The sequence below is a fragment of the Macrosteles quadrilineatus genome, unplaced genomic scaffold, assembly GCF_028750875.1.
Source record: "Macrosteles quadrilineatus isolate MER2022 unplaced genomic scaffold, UCM_ALF_1.0 Scaffold_24__1_contigs__length_1734639, whole genome shotgun sequence".
NCBI classification, from domain to species: domain Eukaryota; kingdom Metazoa; phylum Arthropoda; class Insecta; order Hemiptera; family Cicadellidae; genus Macrosteles; species Macrosteles quadrilineatus.
Window position 1 is genome coordinate 1,553,284 of NW_026542617.1, and position 12,751 is coordinate 1,566,034.

Consider the following 12,751-nt stretch of genomic DNA (forward strand, 5'->3'; position numbering starts at 1 on the left):
CTTTAGGTTGGAGCTCGTTCGCTGCGCTCACTTGCCTTCAGGTTAGCTCGTTCGCTACGCTAACTCGCCTCCAGGTTGAAGTTCGTTCGCTACGCTCACTCACCTTTTGGTTGCAAATTAGCTGTTGTCATAAATGTAAAAGAAATAATAGTGCTGCACCCTGTTGGTAATCCTTGTAACTTTAATGCTATTGAACATCATAGAACAGAACCAACTTGTTTAATTGAAACAGCTGTTAAGATTCAATAATTCCATTTCTCATAAGGTTAACATGGGAAACTCCAGAGCCACTGGGGCGGAGCCCGAAAGGATTTTTGAAATAAGAATATGCCTATATGTTAATCGGGAATGTGAGCTATCATCATGCCAAATTTCAGCCCAATCCGACCAGTATTTTTCGAGTTTACTTTTCCCATACACACATACATACAGCAACCACCTCTTTTTTATAATAGTACTAGCTGTAACCCGCGGGCTTTGCCCCGTTTAACTTCTTAATTTTCAAGATGATCTCGTTTGCATGGCTCAATCACGTCCTGGTTGAAGTTCGTTAGCTACGCTCACTCACCTTTAGGTTGGAGCTCGTTCGCTGCGCTCACTTTCCTCCAGGTTGAAGTTCGTTCGCTACGCTCACTCACCTTTTGGTTGCAAATTAGCTGTTGTCATAAATGTAAAAGAAATAATAGTGCTAGTGCTGCACCCTGTTGGTAATCCTTGTAACTTTAATGCTATTGAACATCATAGAACAGAACCAACGATTCATTAATTCCATTTCTCATAAGGTTAACATGGGAAACTCCAGAGCCACTGGGGCGGAGCCCGGAAGGATTTTTGGGATAAAAATATGCCTATATGTTAATCGGGAATATGAGCTATCATCATGCCGAATTTCAGCCCGATCCGACCAGTAGTTTTCGCGTTTACTTTTCCCATACATACACACACACAGACACCACCTCTTTTTTATAATAGTATAGATAGATAGATAGATAGATAGATAGATAGATTAAAACGTAAATGGGGTTTTTCACATTATGAATCAACCAGTCGACGGATTTTCATTATTTTTGTGTTGAAAGAAAGATAATTTTGAGAACTAGGGAATGTCAAAGCCATAATTATAATTAAGGGTCCCAGTTTTTTAGAAATTAAGTTTTAATTTTTTTAAAGTCTAGCAGCCGACGCTAAACTTCTAAGTTAGCTTTTAGTACAATATAATTTGCTTAACATAACAGCTGTAAACATTCAGCATTTGTGACACAAATTCAGCATTTGGAAACAAATTTAAAGACATATTTAGAGTTGACTTATTTATACTATGTGTAATGCTGACCATTGATACATTTAATTCTTAGGTATGAGGATGGCGGATTAATTAAATATGCATAGTAAAATAGTAGGATGTTCAAATTATTTTTTAAAGGGATCTTTGTATTCATCGATTTGTTTTAGTCCCAAATAATTTGTTTTAACTAACAGCTGGTTGAATGTAATATTGTTCTATATAACTATTAGGTTTTTGGCGAATTTCTCATATAGGGAATAAGCTATTACCGTAGTACTTATGGTAACACCTGGACCCGGGACTGATTTAATTTTTCGTATTGAGGCCCCTAGAGGCCAAAAACACCATCCGTTCAAATTCATATATACAGGGTGATCAACTCAAGGAGGCCACCATTGGGAAATCGGAAACTGTAAGAATTAGAGAAAACTTTAAATGGGGGACATTCCTTTATTTTTTGTGGCAGTTAAAAATATAATTTAGTTTTTTATCATGTTTTCGGATAGAATAGGCAATTTAAAAACTTTTTTAGCCTTGACATTTTTTCGATAAACCCACTCGTTTAGGAGTACAGCCTATGGAAAAATGACTTCCGGTGTACATTTTACATCATGTAGCTCCTAAACGAGTAAGTTTAGAGCAAAATTGCAAAATGTAAATTAGTCTTAGAATTGCATCTACATTCTTTAAAGACTCTAAAATAAAAAAGTTTTCCACTTTTCAAGTTTGCCGCCATTTTTTAATAATATAATTCATATTTTTAATGAATTTTATGGTCTTTTTGGAATGTGGATGCAATTGTTAGACTTTTTTACTATTCACATTTTTGCTATAAACTTACTTGTTTATGAGCTACATGATGTAAAATGTACACCGGAAGTCATTTTTCCATAGGCTGTAACTCCTAAACGAGTGGGTTTATCGAAAAAATGTCAAGGGTAAAAAAGTTTTTAAATTGCCTATTCTATCCGAAAACATAAAATATAGGGTGTTCCATAAGAAATTTGAAATTTTGCCGCCATTTTGGAAAATGGTGGCTGAATTTCAATAAACTAGATACAGTAGTTACCACTCTATGCGACATATTCTAACCAGAAAATTGTAATCTTATGATTCTATAAGCATTGGTAGGATTGCAAAGTACTACACACACATTATTTCAAGGGTAATAACAGTTACAATTTCCGCTGACTTTAAAAGAGTCAACTAAAATATTATACTAATGGACACACAACTAAATGGAACAACAAACTAATGGAAATACTCACGATGTACATATAACAGTTCGATATATGCATTGAGTATACACGTCAGTAGATACGTGTATACCCAATGATATAAGCAACGGTTCTTGCAATTTATTGCTTATGCGGCCTACACACTACACGTGCATTGCACGCCGTGCAAGCACGTCGTGCCAAAAACAGACGAAACGTGCCAGTGTGTGGTGAACACCGTGCAAGCACGGCGTGCATTGGCATGGCACGGTGGAAATCAAAAATGATGCCGTGCCAAAGCACGCCAGTCTGACGTGCTAGTGTGTAGGCAGTCCCCGTGCCACGTGCTAGTAGTTCAACCACTTTTGACAGGATTTGACCCTATTTAGTCCTTTCGTATTGGTGAATCGACGGCATTTTGTCTTTAGCACGACCATCGAGATTAAAACACAATGGAACACGTGCTGTATGCGACAAGTAAGCCAAGACGCAGTTATTGATCTCTATATAATATATAATAAAGCATACATCCTCCACCATAGTACAGTATTGTGACCAAGTGCCCTGCCGGCGTATATCTGTACAGCAGCGAGGTGCAAGGTCTGGACCAACCTTAGGCGGCTTAGTGCTGTATAGTTTCTATTTTTAATGATTAATTAATTATGTCCTTAAAACATGCCATGTGTGTGTGTGTTCTGCATTTAATTTGTACGAACAGACGATGATATTTAGCACGTTGCAGGCTACACTGAAGATCAAGTGTGTGGGCAACAACGTGCCGTGCCAGAGCACGGCGTGCCAATAAAAAAATGGCACGGCGTGCAATGCACGTGTAGTGTGTAGGCCGCTTTATTGTTTTTTTAGAGTTGTTTTCGGACTTACACTCGTATAAGGTTGTCCACGTTTGTCATTGATAATGTAGCCATGTTACACCCATTATCACGAATATGTTTACAAGTTTTAATGTTTCATTTAATCAAGGTCGTTGTTAATGTTATGTTTATGTCTTTCACATTTTTAAAAAAAAAGCATGATTCTTGCAACATAAATATATTTTACAATTCATTAACTTTTATTTATTATCTGCAAGGGTTGACTTATTTTTTTTACTAGCCTTTATCACCACTACTATTGAGAGAAAAACTAATTAGCTAGTACTCTAAATATCATGTGTTGAACAATTGCATGGAGTTAAGAAGTGAAATATTTTATTAAATTATTTGTTACCTCAGTTCAATCTTTGTAATAGTATGCTTCTTTGCATGTAAAATTAGTAGAATTATTTATTCATTATTTAATTGAGATGCAAGGGATGCAAGAAAAGTCCATTAGTTATTTTATAATATTTATTACACCAAAATACCATTAATTTAATTTAAGCTATTCCATCAGAGTTTTATTTATTTATTTCCAAAAGAAATTTATGTATTTAAGTGTTTTGAGGTAAAGCAATGAATAATAGTAAACTTTGCGTGTATTAACTCATATTATATCTCATTCAAGTAATTTTCAATGATTTTATTTTTATGGTTTGATTATTAACAATTGCAACATTTCATTTCATGTATGTAAATATTAATTTGTTATTTAAGTTATCAGGATAGGCACGGGCAGGGGGGCCTATGCGGGACGATGATTGGCAACATAGATGAAAATACACCTTTTGAATACGATTCTTGCTTGGAGCTGGATAATGTTTTTGAAAGCGAATTTTTTTTTAATGAACCCCCAATAAATAGTAGGTAGTCTTAAAATATTTCACACGAACATCAGAAGTTTCTCACAAAATTTTGATAATTTATCAGTGTATTTACAGTCTTTGAATGCTAATCTAGATATCAGAGTGTTGGTTGAGCAGGGGGGAGGTGGGTCACATGGACGGGTTTGACTGTACAATGACAGATACACAAAACAACAAAAATGACGGAGTCATTGTTTTCATCAACAAACAACTGTCTGCTACCGTAACACAAGTTAACATCAACAGAGTTTTTGGTATTTCTTTGGAATTCAGTCTTTTTAATAAAACATTCAATCTGTTAGCTGTTTACAGGACGTTTGATAGTGAAATTGATCATTTTATATATGGTTTGGAATGCTATTATAATCGCATAAGTAAAGATACTAACTGTATCTTTTTGGGTGATATTAACATCGACTTACACAAAACTGATGCAATAACGGATTTTTACTTAAACACTTTACTAGGTGCTGGACTAGTCCAGTGCATCGACAAGCCTACCAGAGTGACACACAACACATCTACTTGTATTGACCACATTTTTGTCCGTTTCCAAGATATGAGACGAGTCAAATCTGCTGTCATACACTCTCACATCACTGACCATTACAGCACTGCGCTTACAATCACTAACACCACTCAGACACCTACAGGAACTGAACACTCAGTCACAGAACCAATTTCGCACCTACATTGATCACGCTACATTAACTGAACATATTACAAAAACAGACTGGAGTCCAATCATGATCAATCACGAGGTTAATCAGTGCACAGCATGTTTTTGTTCGACACTGAGTAACTGCATAAAAGCCTCAACTAAAACAATCAAACATCACTCTACAAGATTAAAAAAAATAAAGCCTTGGATTACCGTAGATCTCATAAAATTAATTCGAAAACGAGACAAGTTAAGTAAAAAGATCAAAACCCAACCGTTTAATTTATTACTACTAGATAGATTCAGGGCCCTGCGCCTATCTTTAAATCAAGACATCAAAATTGCAAAGAAAAATTATTATAGGGGTAAAATTTCAGAATCTAACAGGGATCCAAAATTATTTTGGGGCATAGTTAGTGAAATATCAGGCAGGAATTGCTCTAAGGACCATTTCCCATACGAAAAAGTTTTACCTGGTTCTTCGAATAATGCGAACATTAAGACTAAAATAGCAAACGATTTCAATAACTTTTTTACATCAGTAGGTTCTAAATTGGCCAACTCAATAAATTCAGCTGGGGCTCCAGTCGTAAACGACGCCGACTTCTCACTTGACACGATTTTTACATTCAACACGGTCACACACGCTGACCTAGAACGTTACATCCAGGGTCTGCGCGGAGGGTCTGCACCTGGCCATGATGGTATCTCGGCCTTTGTTCTTAAAGAAAACATCCACTCTCTATGTGCTCCTCTTCTGCACATTGTCAATCTTAGCCTGACATCTGGTATATTCCCAAACGAGCTGAAATTGGCCAAGATTATTCCATTGCACAAATCTAATGATTTCACAGACATGAATAACTTTCGTCCGATTTCTTTGTTAAGTGTAATTGCTAAGCTTTTAGAGAAAATTGCTAAAGACCAACTTGTTTTTTACCTCCACCAGTGCAATATTTTAAGTGAAAATCAGTATGGTTTCAGGAGTGACAAAAACATATCTGATGCTTTATTTGATATTAATAAATACATTAACGAGGCAATTTATGGCAACAAACGAAGTATGTTAATTTTCTTAGACTTTAAAAAAGCTTTTGACTCAGTGGGCAGAAGTCGATTGTTGCGCAAACTTGAGCTTGTCGGGGTGCGCGGCACTTCGCTCGCTTGGTTCAGCAGCTACCTCTCTGATAGGCTACATACTGTCGCACTTTGTGAAGTGTCAAGCGATGTTTTGCCAGTGGAGTATGGTGTGGTCCAGGGTTCGACCCTTGGTCCTGTTTTATTCCTCATTTATATTAACAATATTTCTAAAATTCAAACAGAAGGAAAATTAACATTATTTGCTGATGATACTCTAATATTTGTAACCGGAGCATCCTGGGAGGAGGTTAAAAACAAGGTAGAATCAGACCTCTGTTTACTAAAAAAATGGCTTGACCAAAATGTATTGTCCCTCAATATATCTAAAACAAAATTTATGCCAATTTCATTACGCAAGATAACCGAATACAAACTTGATAACCTAACTATTCATGTCTGTGGAAATCATTTCAATAACTCTTGTTTCTGTAGCAAAATTGAAAAAGTTGATTCATACAAATATCTTGGTATTGTTTTTGATTCAAAGATGAAATGGTCGGAACATGTTGAATATCTAAAAAATAAATTACGTAAATATATTTATGCATTTAGGCAACTTAGTGATATTCTCGAAGAGCAAGAAATTAAATTAGCATACTATGTATATGTTCAATCATTGTTGTCTTTTGGAATTATTGCTTTTGGTGGTGCTTACAAAACTATCTTGCAACCTGTTTTTGTAGTGCAGAAAACAATACTTAAAGTTGCTTTTAAAAAACACTTTAGATATTCAACTGACGATCTTTTTGTAGAATCGGGAGTTTTGACAGTCAGGCAGTTATTTTTGAAATTTATTTTAGTTCACATGTACAAAAACTTTGATAATATTTTTGTAAAAATTACTCATCCCCACAATACGCGCTTTTCTCGAAATGTTGGTGTAAGTGTTCCACAAACGTTCAAATCATTTTCAAATACGAATTGCTTTCACTTAACTCAAATCATTTATCGTAACATGTGTAACAGATATCAAAATGTCAACATTCTAAATTCACCCTCTCTCTCTCTATTTAAGAAGCATGTTGTGGGGTGGCTTGTAGGATTGAGTTCAGAGGACACCGAGGCCGTTATCGCGTTGGGCGGACCTGACCGTTGACCCTACACAATCACTGATACACCACTTTCACTGACTGACTAATACCATAATACACCACACTCCACCTCTCCTCCTCAATCTTCACCAGATTTTTACAAATTACCTCTGTTTGCACAAAGAGTTTTTTTTCCGTCAATTTATTCCAGAACACAAAATTCAGTTTCAAGCAAGACAAATAAAACTAAGTTTTAATTATACGATTTCTTTTCTCCTATATATTTTTTACTTCCCATTTAAATTAATCTTTTTCGCAACTCGAGTCTACGCACAGGTCCTGCCTATGTAGACTTTTTCCTTTCTTATAGAATGTATTTTTTTTTACACTTTTATTCACTTATTTCTACAGTATATATTTTTTGTTTTGTTATCTAGTTAGTAATGTTTTGCTGTATCATATTTAAGTAAAGAAAAAAAACAATGTACTTATCTGTAAATAATTAATGGGAAATAAAATATTATTTCATTTCAAATAATTAATGGGAAATAAAATATTATTTCATTTCATTTCATTTCTTTTCAAGTTTTCCGTCTGTTTTTGAATAGCGATAAATTTTTTCACATACTTAAGAACCACCTGATTTCGTGCATTACATGTTCGTCTCAATTTTATTTGCTTTAGTAGGCATTCTTTTGGTTGATGGGGACTTCAATCGGTCCTTTCAATGATTGCTCATGAAATATAGTACTTTGTCCATTAATTTTTATTGTTTGGTAAAATGGATTAAATTATCCAGCAAACCCAAATTGAAATAGTGAATATAGTATTTCAAACAAATCAGTAACATGTTAATAATGTAGCCTACATTATATCCTTGAATTGCATAACAGCAACTAATTGAGCTGATCCTAATATAAATAAATCAATATGTTCTTCATAGGCATAACATGGGTTCTTTAAGAGCCACTGGGGCTGAGCCCAAGGGATTTAAAAAATGTAAGGTTGGTTTGCAAATGTACGTGACACGCTCTTTCTAATGAGACATGAATGGTCAAAATCGCCTAAGAAATTCGGAAGAGTTCAACGGAAAAATTTCGTGTTGGCGTTATACAGTATGGTTGAAAAGTCCTGGATTGGCTATATTTTTTTAACAATATAGATAAAGTAGTGAGACTTGGTATATCAATAATAGCCATAAATATCTACTGTCTTAAGCTATAATCACTTTTTTCCCCTTAAGGGGGATGGACCACAAAGACTAAGACAAAATTCTTATATAATTTTAATACTATTTTATTACTATTTTATTTTATTTTTAGGGTGAATCGAGATGAATCGTTTTTTATAGCATGGGTCTCTCCTACCTTAACATACATACCAATTTGCATAAACATCGGTAGAAAAAGTGTAAAGATAAATATTTGCATGTAAAAAATACAAAATGGCGGATATCTGGTTAACGAAACGATTTTGGAAAAAAATTTATCCTTCATTTTCTGTTTATTTTGACCGAAGGAATTACTAGGTTGTAACCTCTTTTAGAGTCAATTTGAAACTTTTATAATTTTTGAGGCACATTTTAATTTAGAAAAGGCTTTATTAAAATATTGGCTACTGGATCTGATTAAAAGTCACTTTTGAAACACAAACTAAATTTTATTATTTTCTTCTTAAATATTTTCTTTATAACGGTCAACAATTCCTTCTGTTTAGTTCAAAATAAAAGTTCATTACAGTATTTGTTACTTTTCTCCCATGAAACTTGAACCCTAAAAAAAAAGAAATGAAACAACTGAATCAGTGATATTATGTTTGAACAAGCATGTTTTATAACTTTCTTTACTTTAAAACCTACCATATTTGAATTTATGATTTTTTAAATTGATGAACTAAAGCTATAATATTAATTTGTAGGTACATACCAGATCATCCTGGGAGCACATGTCTAAGACATTAGACTTTACAATGAATCACTAGTTACATTAACAAATTCTGTCCACCAACTGAGGCCTAGAGCAGGGAACCGTTAGTATTTATACATAAGAATAAGATCTTCTCTGATTGGTTGAAAGTAACCAATCACAGACCAGCTTTAGTCCATCATTACATAATTTGAATTTTCCTGTCTTTAACTGTCTGATTTTAAACAACAAGCATGATTAAACCCTACAACTAACTGTAACTGACATTTCAAATATTTATTTAAATTATGTTGACCGCTACAAAATTATTTTTTTTTACATTTTAACTTTTAAACAAAATTACAAAATCGTTACATCTTCCCACCTCCATTACAGAATTTAAATAAAAATTAATTCTTCCAACTTGACTAAGTCTCATCATGGCGCTAGGTGGTGCTTAGAAGCGAAAACCACAGGTGCGAGATGCCTCACTGCGCTCCTGGTTGGGAAGCTGCTCAACCTCGTTTCTTAAGAGCAGAGATCTCAACAAAATGTCACACCCCGCTTACAATTCTCCACCAATAAAACTGTTTAACATGTTACAAACAAAGTATTAATACAAGAAATATAAAAATAAAATAATACACGGTAACAAACAAAATATTTCAACTTTCAAAATCTTAATCCACAAAGTGTGATTTTTGTTCATATTTATTCTTCAAACTGAACTGAAAATACAATCAAGTAAAACCCATGTTTTTAGAATAGAATATATGAGTGAAAATATTTAGGTCAGGTAATACAATAGAATATTTTGTGTTATCTTCAACCCAACTATTAGCAAACTTCCTCCTTTACCCAAACATTGACCTAAGATAACTGACCAAGTTTTATTATCTGTCCATCAACTAAGTCTGTGAGTCAGTATTGTAAAATCTTGATTTGTCTTGTAGTCTGTAAAGTTTTAAAGTAAATCATTCACACACTCATTTGTACTTTTGCGCCATTCACACCACATTCATTCGTTTATCAAAGAAGTTAAGTCCAGTACAGTAAAGTCAAGTAGCTCTCAGTTATCCCAGATTAATGCTTTATTCTATTAAACAACCCAGTATAAAATAAAATGTTAACAAGTTCATTTACTTTATAATTTTTTTTTTCTACTGTATTGACTTCCCTAAATAAATACAAATAAATTAAACATCATTTGTGTAAATCAACAACTCTTTTTTTTTTTGCTCTGTAGCAAAACATTATCAACTCCTTATTAACAAACAAAATCAATATTCATTTCAATCTTTCCTTCTGGTTCCTGTAAATGCTGTAAAAACATTTATTTTACCCTTTACCTACCAGATAAAAGTACAAAATTTCCTTTCGCATGTAATCACAAACATGTATATCATGCCCACTTCACCATGTTTTGTTTCCCTTCATTATAAAATCTACACTCTAGAATGTGCTATTTCGTTTCCTGGTCATTTTATTAGGTACCAATGATTGCTCATGTTTATATTTTCTTATTATACCTGCAAATCTTAAATTTCACAAGCACAAGATTATTATAAACCAGCTTTATGCAACTTAGAGATAATCTTTGTCAATATTCAAACTTTTATCTCTGATTGCTTTAAAATATCATTTACCCACATAAAAGATATTTTCATGTTCACAATAACCGGTTATTACTTATTCTAATTATATTTACACCTTATATTTTTACATATTTAAATTTTTGTCAAAATATATACAAATGAGTCACAGTTACCTATAAAGGATCATTTTTGTTATCTTTAGTTGCCCCTAATTGTGGGACATACTTCCTTGATAACATCTTGTGTTATCACCCAAGCTTTAGTTGGCTGATGTGTACTCTCTTCACTTCCTGCAAATTGTCTACTTTCTGTATTAAACACACAACATCATTCAGAAAATGAATTATTCGATACACACCATCATACCTTAACGCCAGTTTACTTTGAAATTTGTTCACCTTATTACTAAGAAAGTGAGTCTTTAAGTATACCTTACTTCCAACCTTGAATGGATGCTTTGTTCTTTCTGGGGAATACCTTTGACACCTTTTATTTTCAGCAACTGACTTTTTTACATTGATGATTGCCCTTTTAATATTTTCTTGCACCTCCTCTATGTTTAACTTGCTGTCTACCAACTCGTTAAGCTTCCATAAGTTGCTTAAACCATGGTTTGGACTCCTATTAAACATTAATTTAAAAGGAACACTATTAACACTTTCATTTAAGGCAGTGTTAAGGCTCATCTGCAAAAAGTTTAAGTCCTTGTCCCACACATTTTGTTTGTCATGATAGAATACCTGTAACATAGACTTAACATTTCTTAGGTAACGTTCTGAGCGATTACCAGATGGCTTATAGGGTACAATAGTATGGTGCTCAATTCCATACTGAAAACAAAAATTCTTAAACTCGTTACTCGTAAAACAAGCACCATTGTCTGAAATAATCTGCTTACAACAAGAAAAATTGTTAAAAATAATTTCCTCAACTTTTCTTATGATTGTAGTACTTTTACAGTTATGCATAGGTATTAACCAACTATACTTTGAGAAATCATCAACTGCAATTAAAATGTTATTATTACCTTGCTTAGATCTTACCAAGGGTCCAAATACATCAATATATATTTTCTCCATTGCTTCACTTGCATGTGTAGCAATCAATTTACCCTCATACACTCTTTGAACTGGTTTACTCATTTTGCATAACTTACAATTTGACACTCTTAATTTAATTTCCTTTACGAGATCTGGTCTATAAAAATGTTCACATACCTTTGCTACAGTTTTCCTTATACCAGGATGCCCTCCATACACACTCGTATGGTAATAATTGAAAACCATGTCAATTAACACATTTGGCAGATAAATTTTACCCTTACACTTGTCATTAAGTTTACACATTAAAACACCTTTGCTCAAGTAGTACTTATCTGAATTTGTACCCGCCTTAATGCTACTTACAATGTTTTTTACTTCCTCATCTTTAGTTTGATGGTCTAAAATTGACTTAAAAGCTAAGGGAAAATTATTTACAATGTTTACCTGATTTCTCTCTAGCTTATTAGACCTTTCTCTGTTTACATCACACTTGTTTCTTATATGAGAAGCTTGCCTAGTTTTACTCATAACGCTACATGATTCTTGTTTCTGTTCAAACATTCTGGATAAACAGTCAGCCACTTTATTCTCAGTACCTTTAACATGCTCAATTGTAAATGGCAAACTTAATATGCGTTCAACCCAACGCCCTAATCGCCCTAACTTCCTAAAATGGACAAGTGCCCATGACAATGCATTGTTATCTGTGATTAACAAAAAAGGTTGTACCTCTAAGAATGAGTGAAACTTCTCTATGCCTAAAATAATGGACAAAGCCTCTTTTTCATACACTGACATTGCCCTTTCAGCATCTGTAAATTTCTTTGAATAATACCCTACAGGTAATCTATCACCATCGTACTCCTGTAAGAGAACACTACCACACCCTATCTCTGAAGCATCACACATCAAAATAAATGGTTTACTAAAATCAGCTATTTTAAGAACAGGTGGGTTTATTATGCATTCTTTTAGCTTCAAAAAACTATTGTTACACTCCTCTGTCCACAACTTTGCTTTCTTTTTTCTCAAGTCATTCAAAGGACTACAAATCTTGCTAAAATCCTTAATATACTTAGAAAAGTAATTAACCATTCCCACGAAACGACCCACTTCTTTTGCGGTTTTTGGGAA

The 12,751-nt window shown here is 33.7% G+C and overlaps 1 protein-coding gene across 1 annotated transcript in view; it reads right to left on the reverse strand.

Annotated features, from left to right (window-relative positions):
- LOC129005583 (uncharacterized) overlaps positions 1 to 9,076 on the reverse strand; it is a 124,983-nt gene extending 115,907 nt beyond the window's left edge. Inside the window, exon 1 of the mRNA XM_054434510.1 lies at positions 9,001 to 9,076. The gene's annotated coding sequence lies outside the window, so the exon portion shown is untranslated. The remainder of the gene's footprint in view (positions 1 to 9,000) is intronic.
- Between the last annotated feature and the right edge of the window lie 3,675 nt (positions 9,077 to 12,751).